At 40.8% G+C, this 17,059-nt stretch overlaps 1 long non-coding RNA gene across 1 annotated transcript; it reads right to left on the reverse strand.

Moving 5' to 3' along the window:
- Positions 1-335: 335 nt before the first annotated feature.
- LOC117880259 lies at positions 336-9,661 on the reverse strand. The gene is made up of 3 exons (XR_004646503.1): positions 9,576-9,661; positions 2,102-2,227; positions 336-414 (listed from the first exon to the last, which is right to left on the reverse strand). It is a non-coding gene; the product is annotated as an uncharacterized LOC117880259 (long non-coding RNA).
- Between the last annotated feature and the right edge of the window lie 7,398 nt (positions 9,662-17,059).

The raw sequence follows: 17,059 nt of genomic DNA on the forward strand, positions 1-17,059 counted from the left end.
TCAGATTCCTAGTCCAATAAGATAAAAATGAAGGATCATATTTAATAAAAAACCCAAACCAGCCATCTTTGTCTCATTTTTGCATATTAAAAGAAACTAATTCAGAGAGGGGTGAGTTTATGTTACAGGTTATAGGAATTAATGGTATTTTTTCTCTCTCTTTTGGGGGGTGATTTTCAAACGCACTCAGTACTCACCACACACTTCTCATGTCGACGTCGATGGGAGTTTTAGCATGATCTTCAATGGGAGCAGCATTAGGCCAAACAGTGCTTTTGAAAACTATTCTTGGGTTTGGCATTCCTCCCTAGAAGCTCAGTGTGAGATCTCCTTCCCTGTGCACATCCAGGACTCATGGTCCTCAGTAGAGCTGGTTGGAAATTTTTCTCCGAACCATTTATTCAGCAAAAATGCCTATTCATCAAAAATAAAACTGTTCATGAAACAAGCGATGAAACGTCCAACTCAAAAAAAAATTGGAAAATAGGTTCAAACAATGGTTGAAACATCCCCTTCCAACATTTTCAAACTGGAATTTAGACTAAAATCATGTTAAAAAAGCGGGGAGGTGGTCAAAATCAAAAGAGAGCATTTCAAAATTATTAAAATGAAAAAATTTGTTTGAACTGATTTGAAATTATTTTTGGTTTTTCATTAGCAAAATTTTTGAAATTTCAACTTTTTATCCTAATTCAGGATGAGAAAAAAAAATTATATCAAAAATTTTTGCAACATGTGAAATTCCGTCATCCAGCCCTGTCTTCACTACTTACATCTCCATTCTGAGCTATAGCCAGCATCTGACCAAATTTTATTCGATGAGGAACACATTAATTTTCCATACCGCCAAAAGTAGAGGATGATCTTTGGAAACACTTAAGACTCTTGAAAAAGGAAGGTGTTTGGGAGATGTAGGTAAGCTGGAAATGTTTCCAAATCCCAGTCAGCACAAGATGCTGAAATAAATATTTTCCCTTGTGCCTAAGCGTGTACTGTTTAGATTGTGGGTCATGGCAATGTGAAGTGTCAAAATAGGATTTTTAGGTTTAATAGTAAGAAGCATGAAAAGCTATTTTCCATCATAATGAAACATGCAGCCATTCTCAGAGTTGTGTTGGGCATGGACCCATGTCAGGTTGCTGTTACTGCTGGAGATAAACTGTGGAGGTGGGACCATGAAGCATCTGGTGTCACCAAAGGTTGTGAAATACTCATCGACTGCATGAATAGGGCTGAAAATCACATACCACTGTATATCACCCCTAGTACCACCCAAGATCCCCTGTGGAGTAGCTCATGTGGAAGAGTTATTCCCCGCAGGCTCAGCGAGTGAAGCCTGCTAAGAATGGCCAAGATATTAATTCCACAACCACAAAGCACCAAAGAAATGCACCTGCTATTTTATCATTATCCACATTAGCTACCTTTCACTTGCCTCCATATGGGCTACTATCTTTAGGAAACTAAGCTGGTGCTGGAGGGGTCGCCTAGAGCTGTTTATTATTGCTGTTTTTTCCTCATTTGGACAGAAATGTGTGTGAGAAAAAAAAACAGCAAATGCTTTTTGAAAAAATGTGGTCATGGTTGATCGTGTCTGCGCTGCTTGTCAGATGCCTGTGATTACATGTCCAGGTGACTTAGAGCTTAGAAACAAGGATGTAAATTAGTTGACAGATAAGGAATGTTTAAAGCAAAGCAAAATGTCAAAACAGCAAGCCACGAGGACAGTAGCAGAAAAAAAAGGGTTATGGGATGTGGTGTTAACATGTCATGAGGGAAAGCAGCAAACAAAACTGGGGAATATTAAAATACTTAAAATTATCATAGTAAGGAAATATCATTTGGAGGAGTGGAGGCAGAGTCACAAGATATAATAATAAAGAGTGATTATACAGAACTAACAGGCACTGTCATAGGAAACAATAGCAATCAGAAGCATTGCTGCAGAGATGTTTTAATAATGCAAAGGTCATGCTTATATTAGAGGTACATTCTGAACTACACTGGCCAACTGGTCTTGGAAAACTTCGTAACAATGATGTTTTGGCAGTATTATCGAAGTAAGGATGAATGCACAAGCTCGTCCAATGCCTGCCCTTACCTGATCCTGAGGAAAGGCTACTTCTGATTGTAATGAATATTATATAGAGGTGCTTCATCTTCCAGATGCTTCATATAACAGCATTGCATTGCTTCCTTTGAGGGACCTCCTCTTTATTAGCATCCCCTGGAAAATTTACAAGAATACAGTTGAAGAATATATACCTAAATGCTAGGTGAAAACAGTTTACAAAGGTGATGGAGCAAGCACTAAGAAGTTAATTTGCTGAAGACAAAGTTGGGATTTTTCAAAGCCCCTGAGAGGTCCCGATGTCCAATTTCTACTAAAATTAATGGAAACTACTATCCAAATCCCCTTGACAGTTTTGAAAATCTCAGCCAAAGTCGATCACATAATAAAGTAATGAAGTTAGCAAGATTTCTTAATTTTCTCTGTTCTCTTGTTTACTCCTTGATTCGTTCCTGTTAATATTTGTTTAGGTGCCTCTATGCCACTGGCATTCCAGGAGTTTGAAAAGAATTCAGATCCCCATTAATAGATCATATTTAAAACCAAGCTATTAAAATACTAAAATCAGCTTAATGAGCAGGGCGGAAGTATTTCTGAAATAGGAGGCTTTGTTTCAAACAGGGCAGGTCTGGGGCCCTTCTCATGTCTCAAGGACAGCATTCCTCAGGCTCAGTGCTATGGAGGTGAAACTCTCAGTTCTCAGGGTCCTAGGACTTCTGATATTAGAAAATGAAGCAGTACATACCAGCAAGGGGGTAAAACTCTTGAAGGTGTTTACCACTCAGTACCTGACCCAGTGCGGACAGTTTTCCAAAGCAGTACTTCCATTAAAGTTGATAAGAGTGCAGAGTGCAACTCTATGGCAGGTTCAGGCATAATTATAAGCTGCTCAGTTAGTAACTAAACTACAACAAGCTGGGTTACAGAAAGCTAGACCAGCAGGAACCTGCCAGTCATCACTTTTCCAATGGCTTGTGTTGAGCCGTCTTTTGGGATAACTTAGGAAACATTTTCCTTAAGGTGTTTCTCTCCCTATGGGCTATTCTTATGAAAAAGTGTAGCTTCTTCCTTACATGCTAAGAGTGGGTAAGCCCTTGGCATTAGATTTACATTACCAGACCTGATTGCCTATGCAGTACTGGGAATGAACATGGAATACTACACAGAAGGGAACTGGCTCCTCAGAATGCCATGGCTGACCTATCATTAGACATGCAGAGCTGCTAGGAAGCAGCCAACGAACCCTGAGCAGTAGCCCCTCTCAGAGTCTATGCAGTCCATTGAAACCACCAGGGACAAATTAGCCCTTTGGGGAGGGAGAATGGATACGTGGGAGCTGCAAAACTCATTTTTAGTTTTAACAAGCATTTTAAAAAGTTCTGACAAGGAAGAGAATATAGAGTCTTCCCCCCAGAGACGGGGGTGATGGGCACCATATACGCACTGGTTACAGATAAAACTAAAAAATGCACTTTCATGTTATTCTTGTGAACTACTTCATATAATCAGTATTTATGTCTGCAGTCATTGGGCCAAGTTTGTCAGGCAATGGAAGCTCTGCTTGAGAGGACAGCAGAATTTGGCTCTTAGAGATGGAATTCATGTATCTGCAGACAGAAGGATTTGAAATCAGGACGTATCTTTGTTTCATGTTTGTGTACCGGGTTTTTCTTTAATAACATAAGGGGGAGGCTTTAGAGCATCCACACCAGAAATTCTTTCAGTTTTCCTACATCCGACCAACTTGGGACATTCCTAAAAGATGATTTTCTTGTGAAATTTCTGTCTTGTAATACAAATCATATCTAATGTCTAGTATCGCATGAAAACACCTAATCTTAATTTTGGGCTGGTATTCTTTCTATTACTGTGCTACTAGGAGCAGTTAGCAGGATATTCTTTCAATAGTGCTCTAGAGAGTTTTATTGGTTCGTTTCCTTTTCTAAACCCTGGTCTGATGTTGTCAGCATTGCCCTGCAGTTCTTCAGAAAAATGTGCATACAGCGTACCAGTTTTTTTTTTCCTCAGAGAGAGATCTGATTATCTTTTAATTTCCTTATACAGTCAACATTCAGAAATAATGAAAGACTTGCTGCCTGTATTAGGTTAACAATTGAACTATTTAAGGAAAGGTGGAGGAAGCAGGAGGAAGTGACTGAAATGAAATCTTCGATCTCTATGCTTACTGTAGCTACTATGTTCTATTGGTTCATCTCTGTTATCTCTTCTCTTGGGGGTTTATTATGCTGTAATTCATTGCCTATGTAAGGGAATAATTGGACATGTCAGCTCTTATGTATACCCTCACTTACAGTGCAGGGGTAGAGCATGCTTGCCCTTGCATGGCCATTTGAGGCCTCTCTGCATGGCCCATGTAAGGATTGCTCAGAATCTCAGCCTCTGCATTTGGGGAACTAACTGCTGCTGTTAGTAAGTGGGGCTGCCCTCCCCACCCTTCCTCACACACATCCTTAGAAGCAATTGGTCAGACCCTATCTCCAAACCATTCCCTAGGAGCAGTCTCCCAGAGCTGGCCAGTCACACAGGAGGAGGAGGAGAGGAGAGTACACTCTACCTTTTAAATGGGTGTAGTAAGTTATTCTCCCCTTCAATGCAATGGGGACATCCATCAGCAAAGCCCACATGGCTCCTGATGCTGCCTCTGGAGTGGTCTGCCTCAGGGGTTTTCAGGACAAATTATTTGGTGGCCTCAGAGTGCGGCCACCAACTCTTGCTGGTAGCTGCTTTCACATTTTTTTCCTAAAATGCTTAATTAGCTTTAGGAAAAACAAATAAATATGCACATAGACACATCCAAATCGTATTAATTTATTGCTAGCTAGTAAGTCTGTTGAAAAAAGTAATATTAACAAACATACAAGTATCACTTTTCACAGCAGACTTACTCAGCTCTGGCAAGCCTGGGGACAAACTAAGCCCTGGATGGGTGGTCAGGGGAGGGAGTGGGGGGCCGGAGCCTGAAGCCCCATGGACGGGGGATGGACCCTGAAGCCACGCGGAAGGAGTCCAGTGCTGGATCCAAAAGCCCCACGGCCAGAGCCTGCCACCCCAGGGATGAAGCCCAAAGCCTGAGCACCACTGCCCCTGGGAAGGTGGGGTACTCCCCGGCTGTCTGCTCCTCCAGTTGTGCCCCAGGTGTCTCCAGAGGGGGGCAGGGCCCAACCCCTGCTGGTTGCCACAGCAACAAACATCAAGGCGGTGCATCCACGAGCAACAGGGAAGGGAGGCGCCACTGCTTTGCCCCACTCCCCAGCCCAAGAGCCACAGTGGCCACATTTGATAAAAGTTGCTCTATGCCATCCTTCACAACAGACTGTACCTAACGGGATTAGTGACTAACACAGCTTTAATTAGACTGGGACAAAATTTAACTTTCACTGAATCCAATGAAACGTTTCACCACAGTTCCACTGGATGATGTTTCTGAAAACACCCCCCCACACACACACACTTAATCCAAAAGAAACCACCCCCTTTAGGGTGGGAGGACATGTGAGCGCAAAGAACAGGTATAACTGAGCACCATGCAGTACAGCTGGAAGAAACAAGGAAAGAAGCCCAGAAAGGCCAACAATAGAGGGCACTCAATTCAGTACCAACATAGGAGGGTAAAGCATAGCCTCCAGCCAAGCTAGAATCAGAGTGCCTTGGCCATGTCATTATCACACAATGCAGCGAAGTAGCACAACAGCCAGAGCAACACCTTTATTATCTCTTTAACACCTGATCCTGAGAGACGCTGAGTACTCACAAATCCCATTGAACTCAACAGGATTTGAGGGTGCCCAGCACCTTTCAGCACCTAGCTTTTAGTATGGCAGGTAATGGCAGCTACTGCAGGAATCAGCAGCAGTGCCCAAAATGACAACCCGGTTGCAGGAGCCATACCAGCCACAGAGTAATAAAGAATGCCAGGGCCCCTTACACCTTCCAAGAAAAGAGCAATTCCTAACAGCAGGGTAATACACCTCTACCCTGATATAATGCGACCCAATATAACATGAATTTGGCTATAACGCGGTAAAGCAGCACTCCGGTGGGGCGGGGCTGCGCGCTCCGGCAGATCAAAGCAAGTTCGATATAACACGGTTTCACCTATAAGGCGGTAAGACTTTTTGGCTCCCGAGGACAGTGTTATATCGGGGTACAGGTATATATATGTTCCTATGTAATGTTGGGTGAACAACAAGGGAAAGTCAGGTGACAGTCTCACAGCTTTAGCACCCAGGAAGACAAACCGAATGCCCATTCTTGTCAGTCTATTAACATCAGAAAAAATTGTAAACACAATGGAATTGAAAAAAAATCCGACCAATCAGAGTATAGAAAAGTTACATGCTGAGGTGAGCCATCCGGCCTTGGGCAGCAGCACAGACTGCTGTTATAGTATGCAGAATCAAAAACAAAGTAAAAACCAACAAAGGTATCATTTTGGGTCCCTTCCAGTGCACAACTAGAAGCTGAATAAGTAGGTATTTTGGTCCCTTTGAAGGCTTGAGCTATCAGACTCCAGGAAAAAAATAAAATGACCTATGAATTTTCTATAATCTTTAGTCACAAAATCATAATCAAATGTACAAATGGACTGAGCTGAAAAAAGGCCTGTAACAGCCTCCACTTTGCCAGTGGAAGCCTGCAGCTGACAGATGAGACACAAAGCCTCATTCCCATTCTAAGTTTTGTCTATTAAAGAAATTTGGGTTGCATTTCTTTCATGCTTAACAACATGCAACAATAGACCCACATGGTTGAGTGTCCTTACAATAACCAATGCTGGATACTTCGGAGGAAAGAGTAAAAGCCCCATAAATGAAACCAATAGTGCAGTAATGTACCTGACCCCAGCTGATGATTAGTCTAACTTCTAAACTTCATTGATAGCCCTTTTAATTTTTATCCTGTTTTCCATGTTCACTAATTATAAATCCTTATTTGAAACCTTTTGTCTCCATAATATCCAGTGGCTGTAAGGATTTCCCACACTAATGCCTCCGCCATATCTACTTTTTTTCTTCATTCCAAACTGAAAAGTGCTAGTCTGTTTAGTCTCTCCCTGTATGGGAACTAACATGTCTCTCTAATCATTTGGGTACTTTTTTTCTGGACCTCCACAATTTTTGCTAATGAAGTGGCCTAAATACAATGCAGTACTCCAAAGACATGGTCAATTTATATAATGAAATTAAAATATTTTCCATCCCTTTCTTAATATAGCCTACCATCAACTGTGTTTCTTTGACCACTACTGCACGTTGCGTAAACATCTTCACTGAGTTATCCACAACAACATTTTCCAGAGTTGACAGCAAATTCAGATTGCCCTTAGCCTAGTGCGCATTCACCATGCTCCTCCTGTTTAAGAATGACCCTTTGGTGCACAAGTTAGATTAGCCAGTATTTGGTACAGGAAAATGACTGACAAAAGGAAAGCATTTGCTGAAGGTTCCATTTTCCTCACTCATCTCCTTTAACGAGGTTCTTGTGGTATGTGTGTTAAGAACTTGATCCAAAGCCTTTCCATTGGTCCAAAATCGTTATCATTACTAGAGCTGGTTGGAGACACATCAACAGCACCATTTTCTGCTGGAATATGCAGTTCAGTTGAAATCAAAATGCTTTGAGAAATGGGTCAATTTTTAAATTTTGTTTTGGAAGAAGAGTGGGGGAAAACATTCAGTCAGTGTTGAAGTGTCCCATTTGACATGTTCAGAACAAAACATTTCCATTTTGAAATGACTTTTTATTTTGAATGTTTAAATTTTTGTTATGTTTTCTGCTGCAAAATACAAGAAGTCAGAACTGAAAGAAAACATTTCAATCAACCTGAAACAGAGTTTATATATACACATTTTTAAAATATTCCTTTGTGGAGAATTTTGAATTTTTTGGTTTTCGCTCAGATTGAGAATAAAGCCAAATGTCAGTAGTCACGTGAGCCTTCATGGAACAGAACTTCCATCCGCCGCACAGCTCTAATCATTCCCTTCTCTTTCAACGGGAGAGTCTCCTGTCACTGTCTGTTAGGGCATGTCTACACTTGCAATTTAAAGTGGAAAAAGTCCCTTTTTTGCACAAAAACTGTGGGAGTGTCTACACTTGCCAATGACTTTTTGCAGTGAAACTCAGAAGTTTCACCGTAAAAAGAAAACCACCTCCATGAGAGGCGTATAGCTCTTACCGGTGATGGCTTTTGCGGTGATGTGCAAGTGAACACACGTTCTTCCTGTTTATAGAGCTTTTAGCATCCGTAAGATATCCCACAGTGCCTAGGTGACCACTCTGGCCAGCAGCTCTGATGCTCTGATGCCAGATAAACAGACCTCCACCCCTCCCCTGTAAAGCCCTGGGAACTTTGAAACTTCCCTTTCTGTTTTCTTGGCAAGTGCTCACTTGTCACCTGGCCAGGTGACAATGCCTGCTTCACAGAGCAAATGATCCCCTGCCCCTGGAGCAATGCTGAGCTACTGGAGCTGATCAGTGTTTGGGGAGAGGAGGCTGTGCAGGGACCCAGGATGCCCCACAATCACCCTTCTTCCCACAAGACCTATCGTCAAAATGGAGAGAGCTGCACTGTGGGATAGCTGTCCTCAGTGGCATGGAAGTGCTGCAAATGTAAACATACTCTGATGCCTGTGGAAGTAAGTGAGTACACAAACCAGCACTTTTCTTTCACCGGTTCACTATCACCATTGAAACTGATAGCGCAAAAACTCTGCAAGAACACTACTGCGGTAAGTGGACCTGCGCTATGCAACTCCAACTATGTGAATAACGTAGCTGGAGTCGATGTACCTTAGGTTGAGTTACTGCGGGGTCTACACCATGGGGATTCGATGGGAGAAACTCTTCCATCAACTTACCTTACTCTTCTCGTTGGGGGTAGAGTACAGAGGTAAACTGGAAAGCAATCTGCTGTCGATTTGGCGGGTCTTCACAAGACCCACTAAATCGACTGCTGGTGGATTGATCTCACAGCGTGGATCCCAGCTGTAATGTAGATGTAGCCTTAGACTTAAATTCCTTTAAACATACCCCTCTGCTGAACACTGTGATGGAATACACAAGCCAGAGCCAAGCTGAAGGTGAATAACACTGGTTCTACTAATGGGAGGAGGAGGCGGTGACCAAAGTGGCACTTTGGGAGCAATAATCCTCACCAATCTGCATGGCAGGACCCATGCAGGGAGATCAGAATGACCTCGGAAAGACTTACCCTACAGATGAAAAAGAAACATTAAGCCTTGAATTTTGACATTACCAATGTCTCTGTTAACAATTTTTGACACAATGAACCAGATTAATCTCTGTTGTAACGCCACGGAAGTCAATGGAGACACATCAAGTATCCACCTGGCCTCTTTGTGCTTTGAAGATATTGATAGACAGCAGGAAGATAAAAGAAGTCATAAGTAGATGAAAGGAAAGGATGCCTAGCAGGCCTGTTTGTTTCTTGTTTAGTTCAGTAACACTTATTTGAACTTACCACTCAAAGAAAGAGAGAGAAGAGGGTTGTTGTAATGCTGAGCTGCCCTGCAGTAGTGGATGTTGTGTTTGAAATGGTACTGGTAAGTGAGGAGATGTTTACACTGTAGCAGGATGCTGTTTATACCATGGCAGGATGGTGGGGATGCTGTTTTTATAGTGGCGGGATGCTGCCTTTGTAGTAGTGTGACACTCTTGGTAACAGGAGCAAGCTGAGATTTGGCACCAGCTGAGACATCCCAGCTGCCAAGTGGTTTTGTTGTTGTTCTGATTCTTTGCAGGGAGGCACAGAGGGAGAAAGCCTAAACTTTTGTTCTGGTGACATATCTTGCATTTCATGTTGTTTTGTTTTATGTTTAACAAATTGCTGGCATCTGGAGTCACAGCAGTCCTTGGCCCTGGAGTGATGTTTCCATCAGTGCTCCTCTTTCTCTTTGCATAATAATCCCAGATCCAACTTCTCCATCCCTAAATGCTGTGTCTTACAGTCAGAAACTGTGATTACTTTATGTCCTAGCCAGTGCTCTGCTTCTTTAATTTATTTTGCCATATGTATGATATATAGACCAGTTATTCTACTAGGGTTCTATCACTTCAGAGGCTTTGTTTCAGTTTTGTATTCAAAAGTATGTGACCGGAGAGTTCAAAAGCACAGAAGGAAGACATCCACTTTGCCCATGTTGAGTCATTATATTGCCACATAGCACTCGCCAAGCTTGAGCCATTCTGTACCATTCACTATATCAAGACATATGATGGCCTTTTCTAGGTACTCATCAGTACAGTAACCTCTGTGAGCTATGAAAATATTATCCATATTGAACAGATGGGGGAAACTGAGGCAAAGAGCGATTAAGGGACACGCCGAAGGTCAGTCAGAACATCTGTGGCAGAGGTAGGAATTGAATATAAGTTTCCCGAGTCCCAGTTCACTGTCTTACTCACAAGACCATCCATCTGTCCCCACTAGCATCAACTCACACTGAGTTCTTTTACTTGATCCACTATGACATTAAAGGCAGAATCATCACTTAGTAACATGAGCCCACTAACACCTAGCTATGTACTCATCCTCTTTATTTTCTCATCTATCTGGTTCAAAACCTTCACACAGCAGAAATGACCACATCATTCATTTTAAAATAATGAGCTCCTCCGGTCAGATAGAGAGATGCATGTGTATTTTCAGAATGTAATTAACATTTTTAGTATCATGGAATTAGATTTAAAAAGACAGAAAACTATTTATTACATTTACATTGTTTAGAGCCAGAGAGTTGGCTGCAAACACTAAGTGCTGGGCACAGCTGGGAAGGGAGAACAAGGAAACCTCTTTGTCTCCCCACTCCCAGAACCCTTTTTATGCAAAACTGGCCTTGGCAAAGTATAGCATGGCCTTAGTGGCACTGTAAATTATGCTGGCTGATAAGGCCCACAGTTGCTGTTCTGGTAGTCAGGGATTGCCCTGGCTATTTCCCCTTTCTCCCATCCATGCTGAAGGTAAGTTGGAGGCGATGTAGGAGCTTATTTGGTGACCATGTGCCACTGGAGACTCCCCTTAACGGGTAGCATCCTCCACTGGCCAGATCTTCTGGGCTCAAGTGTTCTTTGTGCCAATAGACCTGCCCATTGCAGACAAAACAGACCTGAAACCCAGGCCAATAACTACCAGAAAGTGAATGTATCCTTCTCCTGATACCTATTGTACCTAGTCCCAGAGAGTGTCAAAGCAGTGGGGCTGATTCAAAACAGAGGCTAACTAAGCAAAGTAATGATTTTTAATTTCACTAAGAACATGTAAAATACAGGCCCTTTGAGCTAAATTCTCCTTGCAGCTGACCTGGTGCAATGGAGAGAAGGATTTGGCCTTTAGTATGAAGGGAAGGTATTAGTTCTGCCCATTAATTCCTTTGGAAAGAAGAACTCATCAGACCTTTCACATTGACAAACTGATGCATGACAACTTTCTGCCTTTAGCAGTTAGAGCTGGGTTTTAATAAGGAAATCCAGCACTTTTCTTTTTCTTCATTTTAATAGCAGGTATTAATTTCAGCTTGAGGGATTGGGGTGTATGTGCAGTATTTACAGTGCATAGTAAATCAAATCTGTTCTAAATATGAGACAAAGAGGTGGAGCTTAGCTACTACTGTCCCCAGTTTGGTACTGGTCACCGAGACAGCTAATCCAGGCAGCTCCAACCAATGGAACATTTTCCAGTTTACTGAGAGATCAGGCAGCATGCACCACACCTAGATCCCATCAATTGCATTTACAGGTGTAGTCTCCGAAAGGCACCGTCCACTACAGATATTTCCAAACCGAAAACTGTTCATCAAAGAGATTAGGCCACAGGACTTTGCTGCTTCTTACTCCATTTCCTCCCCTTTACATTTCACCTGTAATTCTGGATCAGCTCTTCAACTCGCCACCTGTCACTCTCAGTGATAGAATTAGAGCTGTGTGAATAATGGATTTTTCAGTTCACTAGCAATTCCAAATAAGAAATAAATAGAATTAATTTCAGGTCAACTCACAACCTAAATTTTCAAAATTTTTAGTGAGTCAAAAAGTAAAAAAAAAAAAAATTGTTCAGCAAAATGTTGTTTCTTTTTAAGTTTTCTAAAAAAAATAAAATTAGAGGTAATTTCAAAACAAAGGCCATTTTGAATCAAAAAGTTGAATTTTTTTTGAAATGTTGAAATGAAATATTTTGACTCCTCCCACGCCCTGACCTCCTCATAACTGGAACAATTTGCCAAAATTGACATAAATTCAGAAAATGTTTTGAGGGATCCAAATCTGCACTTTTCATTAAAAATAAAAGGCTTCGTTGTAAAATTTTGCCCAGCACAATTTACTGGCAGAAATGCTCGCAAAGTGAATTTCATACCAAAACATCTGAATGTTTCCTATATCAGGAAACAGATATAATACCATGAGATTTAGGATACTGATTAAGTAGTAACTAGACCATTGTCTACATGCTACAAGTATCTATATGGGAAGAACTTTCTGATAATGGAGGGCTCTGTAACACAGCAAAGGCAAAGCAAGATTCAAACACTGAGATCTAAAACTAAATGAAGTCATGCAAGAAATAAGATGCAATTTTTTTAACAGTGAGGGTAATTAACCATTGGAACAATATATCTAGCTCTGTGGCACATTTTCTGTAAACTGAAGTTTTTAAATTGAGACAGGATGTTTTTCTAAAAGATGTGCTCTAGTTCAGATAGAAGTTATGGGCTTGATGCAAGAATTCTGGTGTGAATTTCTCTGGCCTGTGTTATGCAGGACTTCAGACTGGAAGCACAATGGAGTCCTGGTCCATGATTAAGTGCCACAGTAATACAAATAAACCATCATAATGGTTCATACTGGTCATAAAATCTATTACTACAGTAATGTAACATAGCTCATTAGAATTTTCACACTCAATCCATAGAACAAAAGAAGTGAAAAGATATTTGTCAAATTCTGAGAACAAGAAATTGTGATCTGCTCATGGTTACTTCATCAGGAGAAAAAGAGGCTAAAAGAGTCAAACTGGTCACTGAACATTGATCACTTTGTTCAACTAGTTTTCCAAAAGCAGACAACGGGTGCCTGAGGTTTGCCATTGTGTAATTTGAAAAGTGGGAGAGATACCTACACATAACAGCAATCGTATGTTCTGGTTGGGACAATTTTTATAGTATTGCAGTTCTGGGTTTTCATTGGGTTTTTGTATAGACTTGTTGGAAAAAAAAACATCAACACATTTCTATAGCTTTGTGAAAACATGGAATATTTGGCATATTCATGACAAACTATATACTGGATTCCTCAAAAATTAAAGTTTTTTTTAAAGTGAAAAACTGCCATGTTGCCATGAAAAAGCTGCTGTGTCTTGACAATGACAATCCACCTTGAGGCAAATTCAGAGGAGTTCACTATTTTGTCCATGGTTTCACTGTCATCCTAATAAATAAGTTAATAAATGCTAACAAATGTTTGCAAAGCAAAACTATTTGTTTTGCAAAGCGCTAGTGAAATATGATCTCTCCATTCCCCCACCCTTCAAAATGAGATTCAGTTGAGTGAAAAGCTCCCCATTGCATTATGACAGCTAAACAGCTCCAATTGCATCAGGTCTATTCAATGATTCACAAACATGCCACTCCAAAAATGGCAGACACAGAAATTAACCCCTTCCCCTCCAAAACAAACAAACAAATAAAAATGGAAAATGCACCAGGGCCAATAGGGCACATTTTCAAACATGGCTTGTTTGTGTGACCATTTTTGTGCATTCATTTTGGCACCAATCTGTTCACAAAACATGGTCACCCATTTGTGCAAAATAGATGTGCGTCCACAAGGAGTTTTGTTCACAGAAACACAAACCAGGGCTGCAACTGTGGCCATAACTTTATCAAGTAAGTCTTCATACAGAATTTCCCCAACTGGGTCTTTATAATTCATAACTGTTTTTTAAATTGCATCTCATAATGAATGCCTTGGGTTTGGGGTAGCAAGTCCTTTCTGGTTTCATCAGCTTATGAATGACAAGCATTTTTGCCAGAATACTGAAATAGTGACAGATGGCAAGTAAATGAGGGATAAACTAACCTGCTAAATAATATGACATGAAATTTAGCGATTAAATTCCCATCTGGAATGCCTTTACACTTAGCTAGTCTTCGGGGGGTTGGGTCTGACTTTACACAATGTGCTGCACATTTCAGAGTCTGTAATGTGATTTCAAGCACTTTGCAATGGACTAAGGCACACATGACTGCTCGCCTGATATTAGAACCTCAGGGACCACATAAGGTAGCAATTACATATCCTCACAGGGTGCTCATTGCTGTTGGGTTTTAGGCACTATTATTGCAGGAAGCTGAACAGCCATGCTGCCTAAGAGATGTCTCCTGAAGAATATCAACACTACTATTATTCTTCCATCCTGATTCCAGCGTTTCGTGGAGTTTCACATCTTGATTACATTTTCATTTTCTGTAGGTGATTTAAATCTATTTTATGACCATCCTAAAACTACACAGGTTCTAGTTAGTTTTCTCATAAATCTGTAATACAGCATATGAATGCTAATAAATCTAATAGACACAAAGATCGAATATGCACTGTGTTTTATAGCTTGTAAGAAGGTCAACGTCCAGTGCTGTTTATTTCAAGGAGAAGCAACATTCTCTAGTGGTTAGGGCAGGTAACTGGATTCCTAGTTGGATTCCTTTCCTGACTCTGCCACAGAGTAACTCTATGACTGCAGACATGTCACTTGACCTCTCTGTGCCTCCATTCCCCTCCTCTAAAATGGCATTCATAAAATGCAGTTTTGTAAGCATTTATGCTATAACCATTGCGTGTATTCTGGCCAAAACAAAGAACATACATCGTTTCCTAAACCAAACAACATTGGCCAGCTTCCTTGTACAGCCATGCAGCAAGCACTCAGCTGTGAGAAAAAGCAGAGTCTGTCAGGGAGCAAGTGAAATGGCAGCCAAGACAAGTCACTATAAAGGTAAATGGACTGATATAGCAAAAGTCACGCATTGTAGGGCTCTCCTAAACTGGAATACTGGTTTAAAAGTCTTGTACCTTAAAGCAACATATTGCTATTCATTAATGGGTTTGGACTTTGCCAGTATCATCATATATTAGAAAGCCTCTGTAAACTTCTTCATCTGTATCCACATCCTAATATGTGTGCCGCTTCAACCCTCTGGTTAAAGATTCTTGCCACTGAATATGCAAGATTATTTTGGCCCAGGCCTTCCAGGAGCATTCATTTTTGTAGTCTATGCAGTGGTGGGAAAGAGTACAAAGCATGTAGGGGCATTGATTCAGAACCACTTTAAAGGGGTTTGTGTGGTTGACTGTGCACCTTTTCTTATGGTCCAGTGCTGCAGGCAAAACTTCTGTTGAAGCCTGGTGAAGAGTTGCAAGGAGATACTGACACACAAAAAGTTTGGCGGGAGTTGGAGCTCATAGCTGAATGTACCCAAGTCTTGGGAGCGGTTATGATTTGTATCAAGGGATGAACAGAGATTCAAGCTAGTTTTATTTTTCAGGCTGCTCTGCCATATCTAGTAAATATAGTAATAATAGAACAAGACATACACAAATCAGCCATGATTAAGGTGGCCTGAAAATCTTCTTACAAAATTCCCATGTTAGCAACATGTACTGAATATACCCAATAGCCAGGGTCAGAGGGGTCACTCTATACTCCAGTCAATGGCTCAGGCCCCAGTCTGGTTTCTTTGCATGCAACGTGAAAGGAACAACCAACAGTGCTGGTGCTGGAAAACTGGATCAGGCTTATAGACTGGCTTAAAGACCAGTAAAGTTAATGGGAGCCTTTTCATAGACTTCAATGAGCTTTAGATCAGACAATAGGGCCCTGATCTATCAATCAAATGAAACCATGGGACTACTCATGGTAGTAAAGTTAAGCATGTGCATAAGTGTTTGCAGGATGAGGGTCTATGTGATGGACACAGTTTGAGCACAGGACTGGGAGCCAGGAACTCCTGAGTTTCTAAATCCAGCACTTACATGGTTCCCCATCTGTGCCTCACTTTCCTCATTTGCACAACGAGGGTAACATCATCTAATATACATTAGCAGGGCTTTGTGAAGACTGAGCTCATGAGGCCTCTAACTCACACAGTGTGCATTAGGAGTAAGTCCATTGAAATCAGTGGAGTTAAACAAGTATATGTGTGCAGGCAAGAAGAGAAACACTCCCTGTGCTTTTAAAGCAAGTACAAAATATTCTTATATTTAAGGTTTTACCCCGCAATTGCTAATTACTATTGCTACTATTGAGGGGAAAGATGATTTGTTTTAGAGAATTTCAAAGTTCTAAATATTGTTTATGTCAACATTTGAATACTCAGCTCCTTCACATTCTTATAAACTAGTATGGTTCTTCTGATGGAAACATTATGTAGCCATTGTGTTTAGATCCCCCAATATTTTCATTAACCAATGACAGCAGCTTTTCCACGAGGACTTTATTTGTTATAGGGCCACACTGTTTAGAGAATGTTCTTGGTATATTTTATTTAACACACCTTGTGTCTTACTAATGCTTAGCTTAGCTAGCTGTCCTTGCAACTAAAAGGTTGAAAAAGCAAACAATACGTACTATAGACTGAAATCCAATGAAGAAAAGTGTGTTTTAATAACTGAATTATATTACTTCCATCACACCATAAATTGTGTTTATTTTCCAGGGTGTAAATTTATGTAGTGTTCAAAAATGGTTGCTTTTCATATTGACATAGTTGGTTCAGAAGAATCAAAACTATTTTGTTAAACATCAGCTCAAATACAACTGTTAGGAAAGGTATTGTAGGATCCTATTATAAGTCAAGAAAATGCTTTAGAAATAATTTATTTTCTAAATATAATTGGCTTAGCATTAGTTCATATTTCATATCCAAAATGTTACATGAGCAATCATTACAGATGAGT

This window comes from Trachemys scripta, chromosome 7 (assembly GCF_013100865.1).
Source record: "Trachemys scripta elegans isolate TJP31775 chromosome 7, CAS_Tse_1.0, whole genome shotgun sequence".
NCBI lineage: Eukaryota > Metazoa > Chordata > Testudines > Emydidae > Trachemys > Trachemys scripta.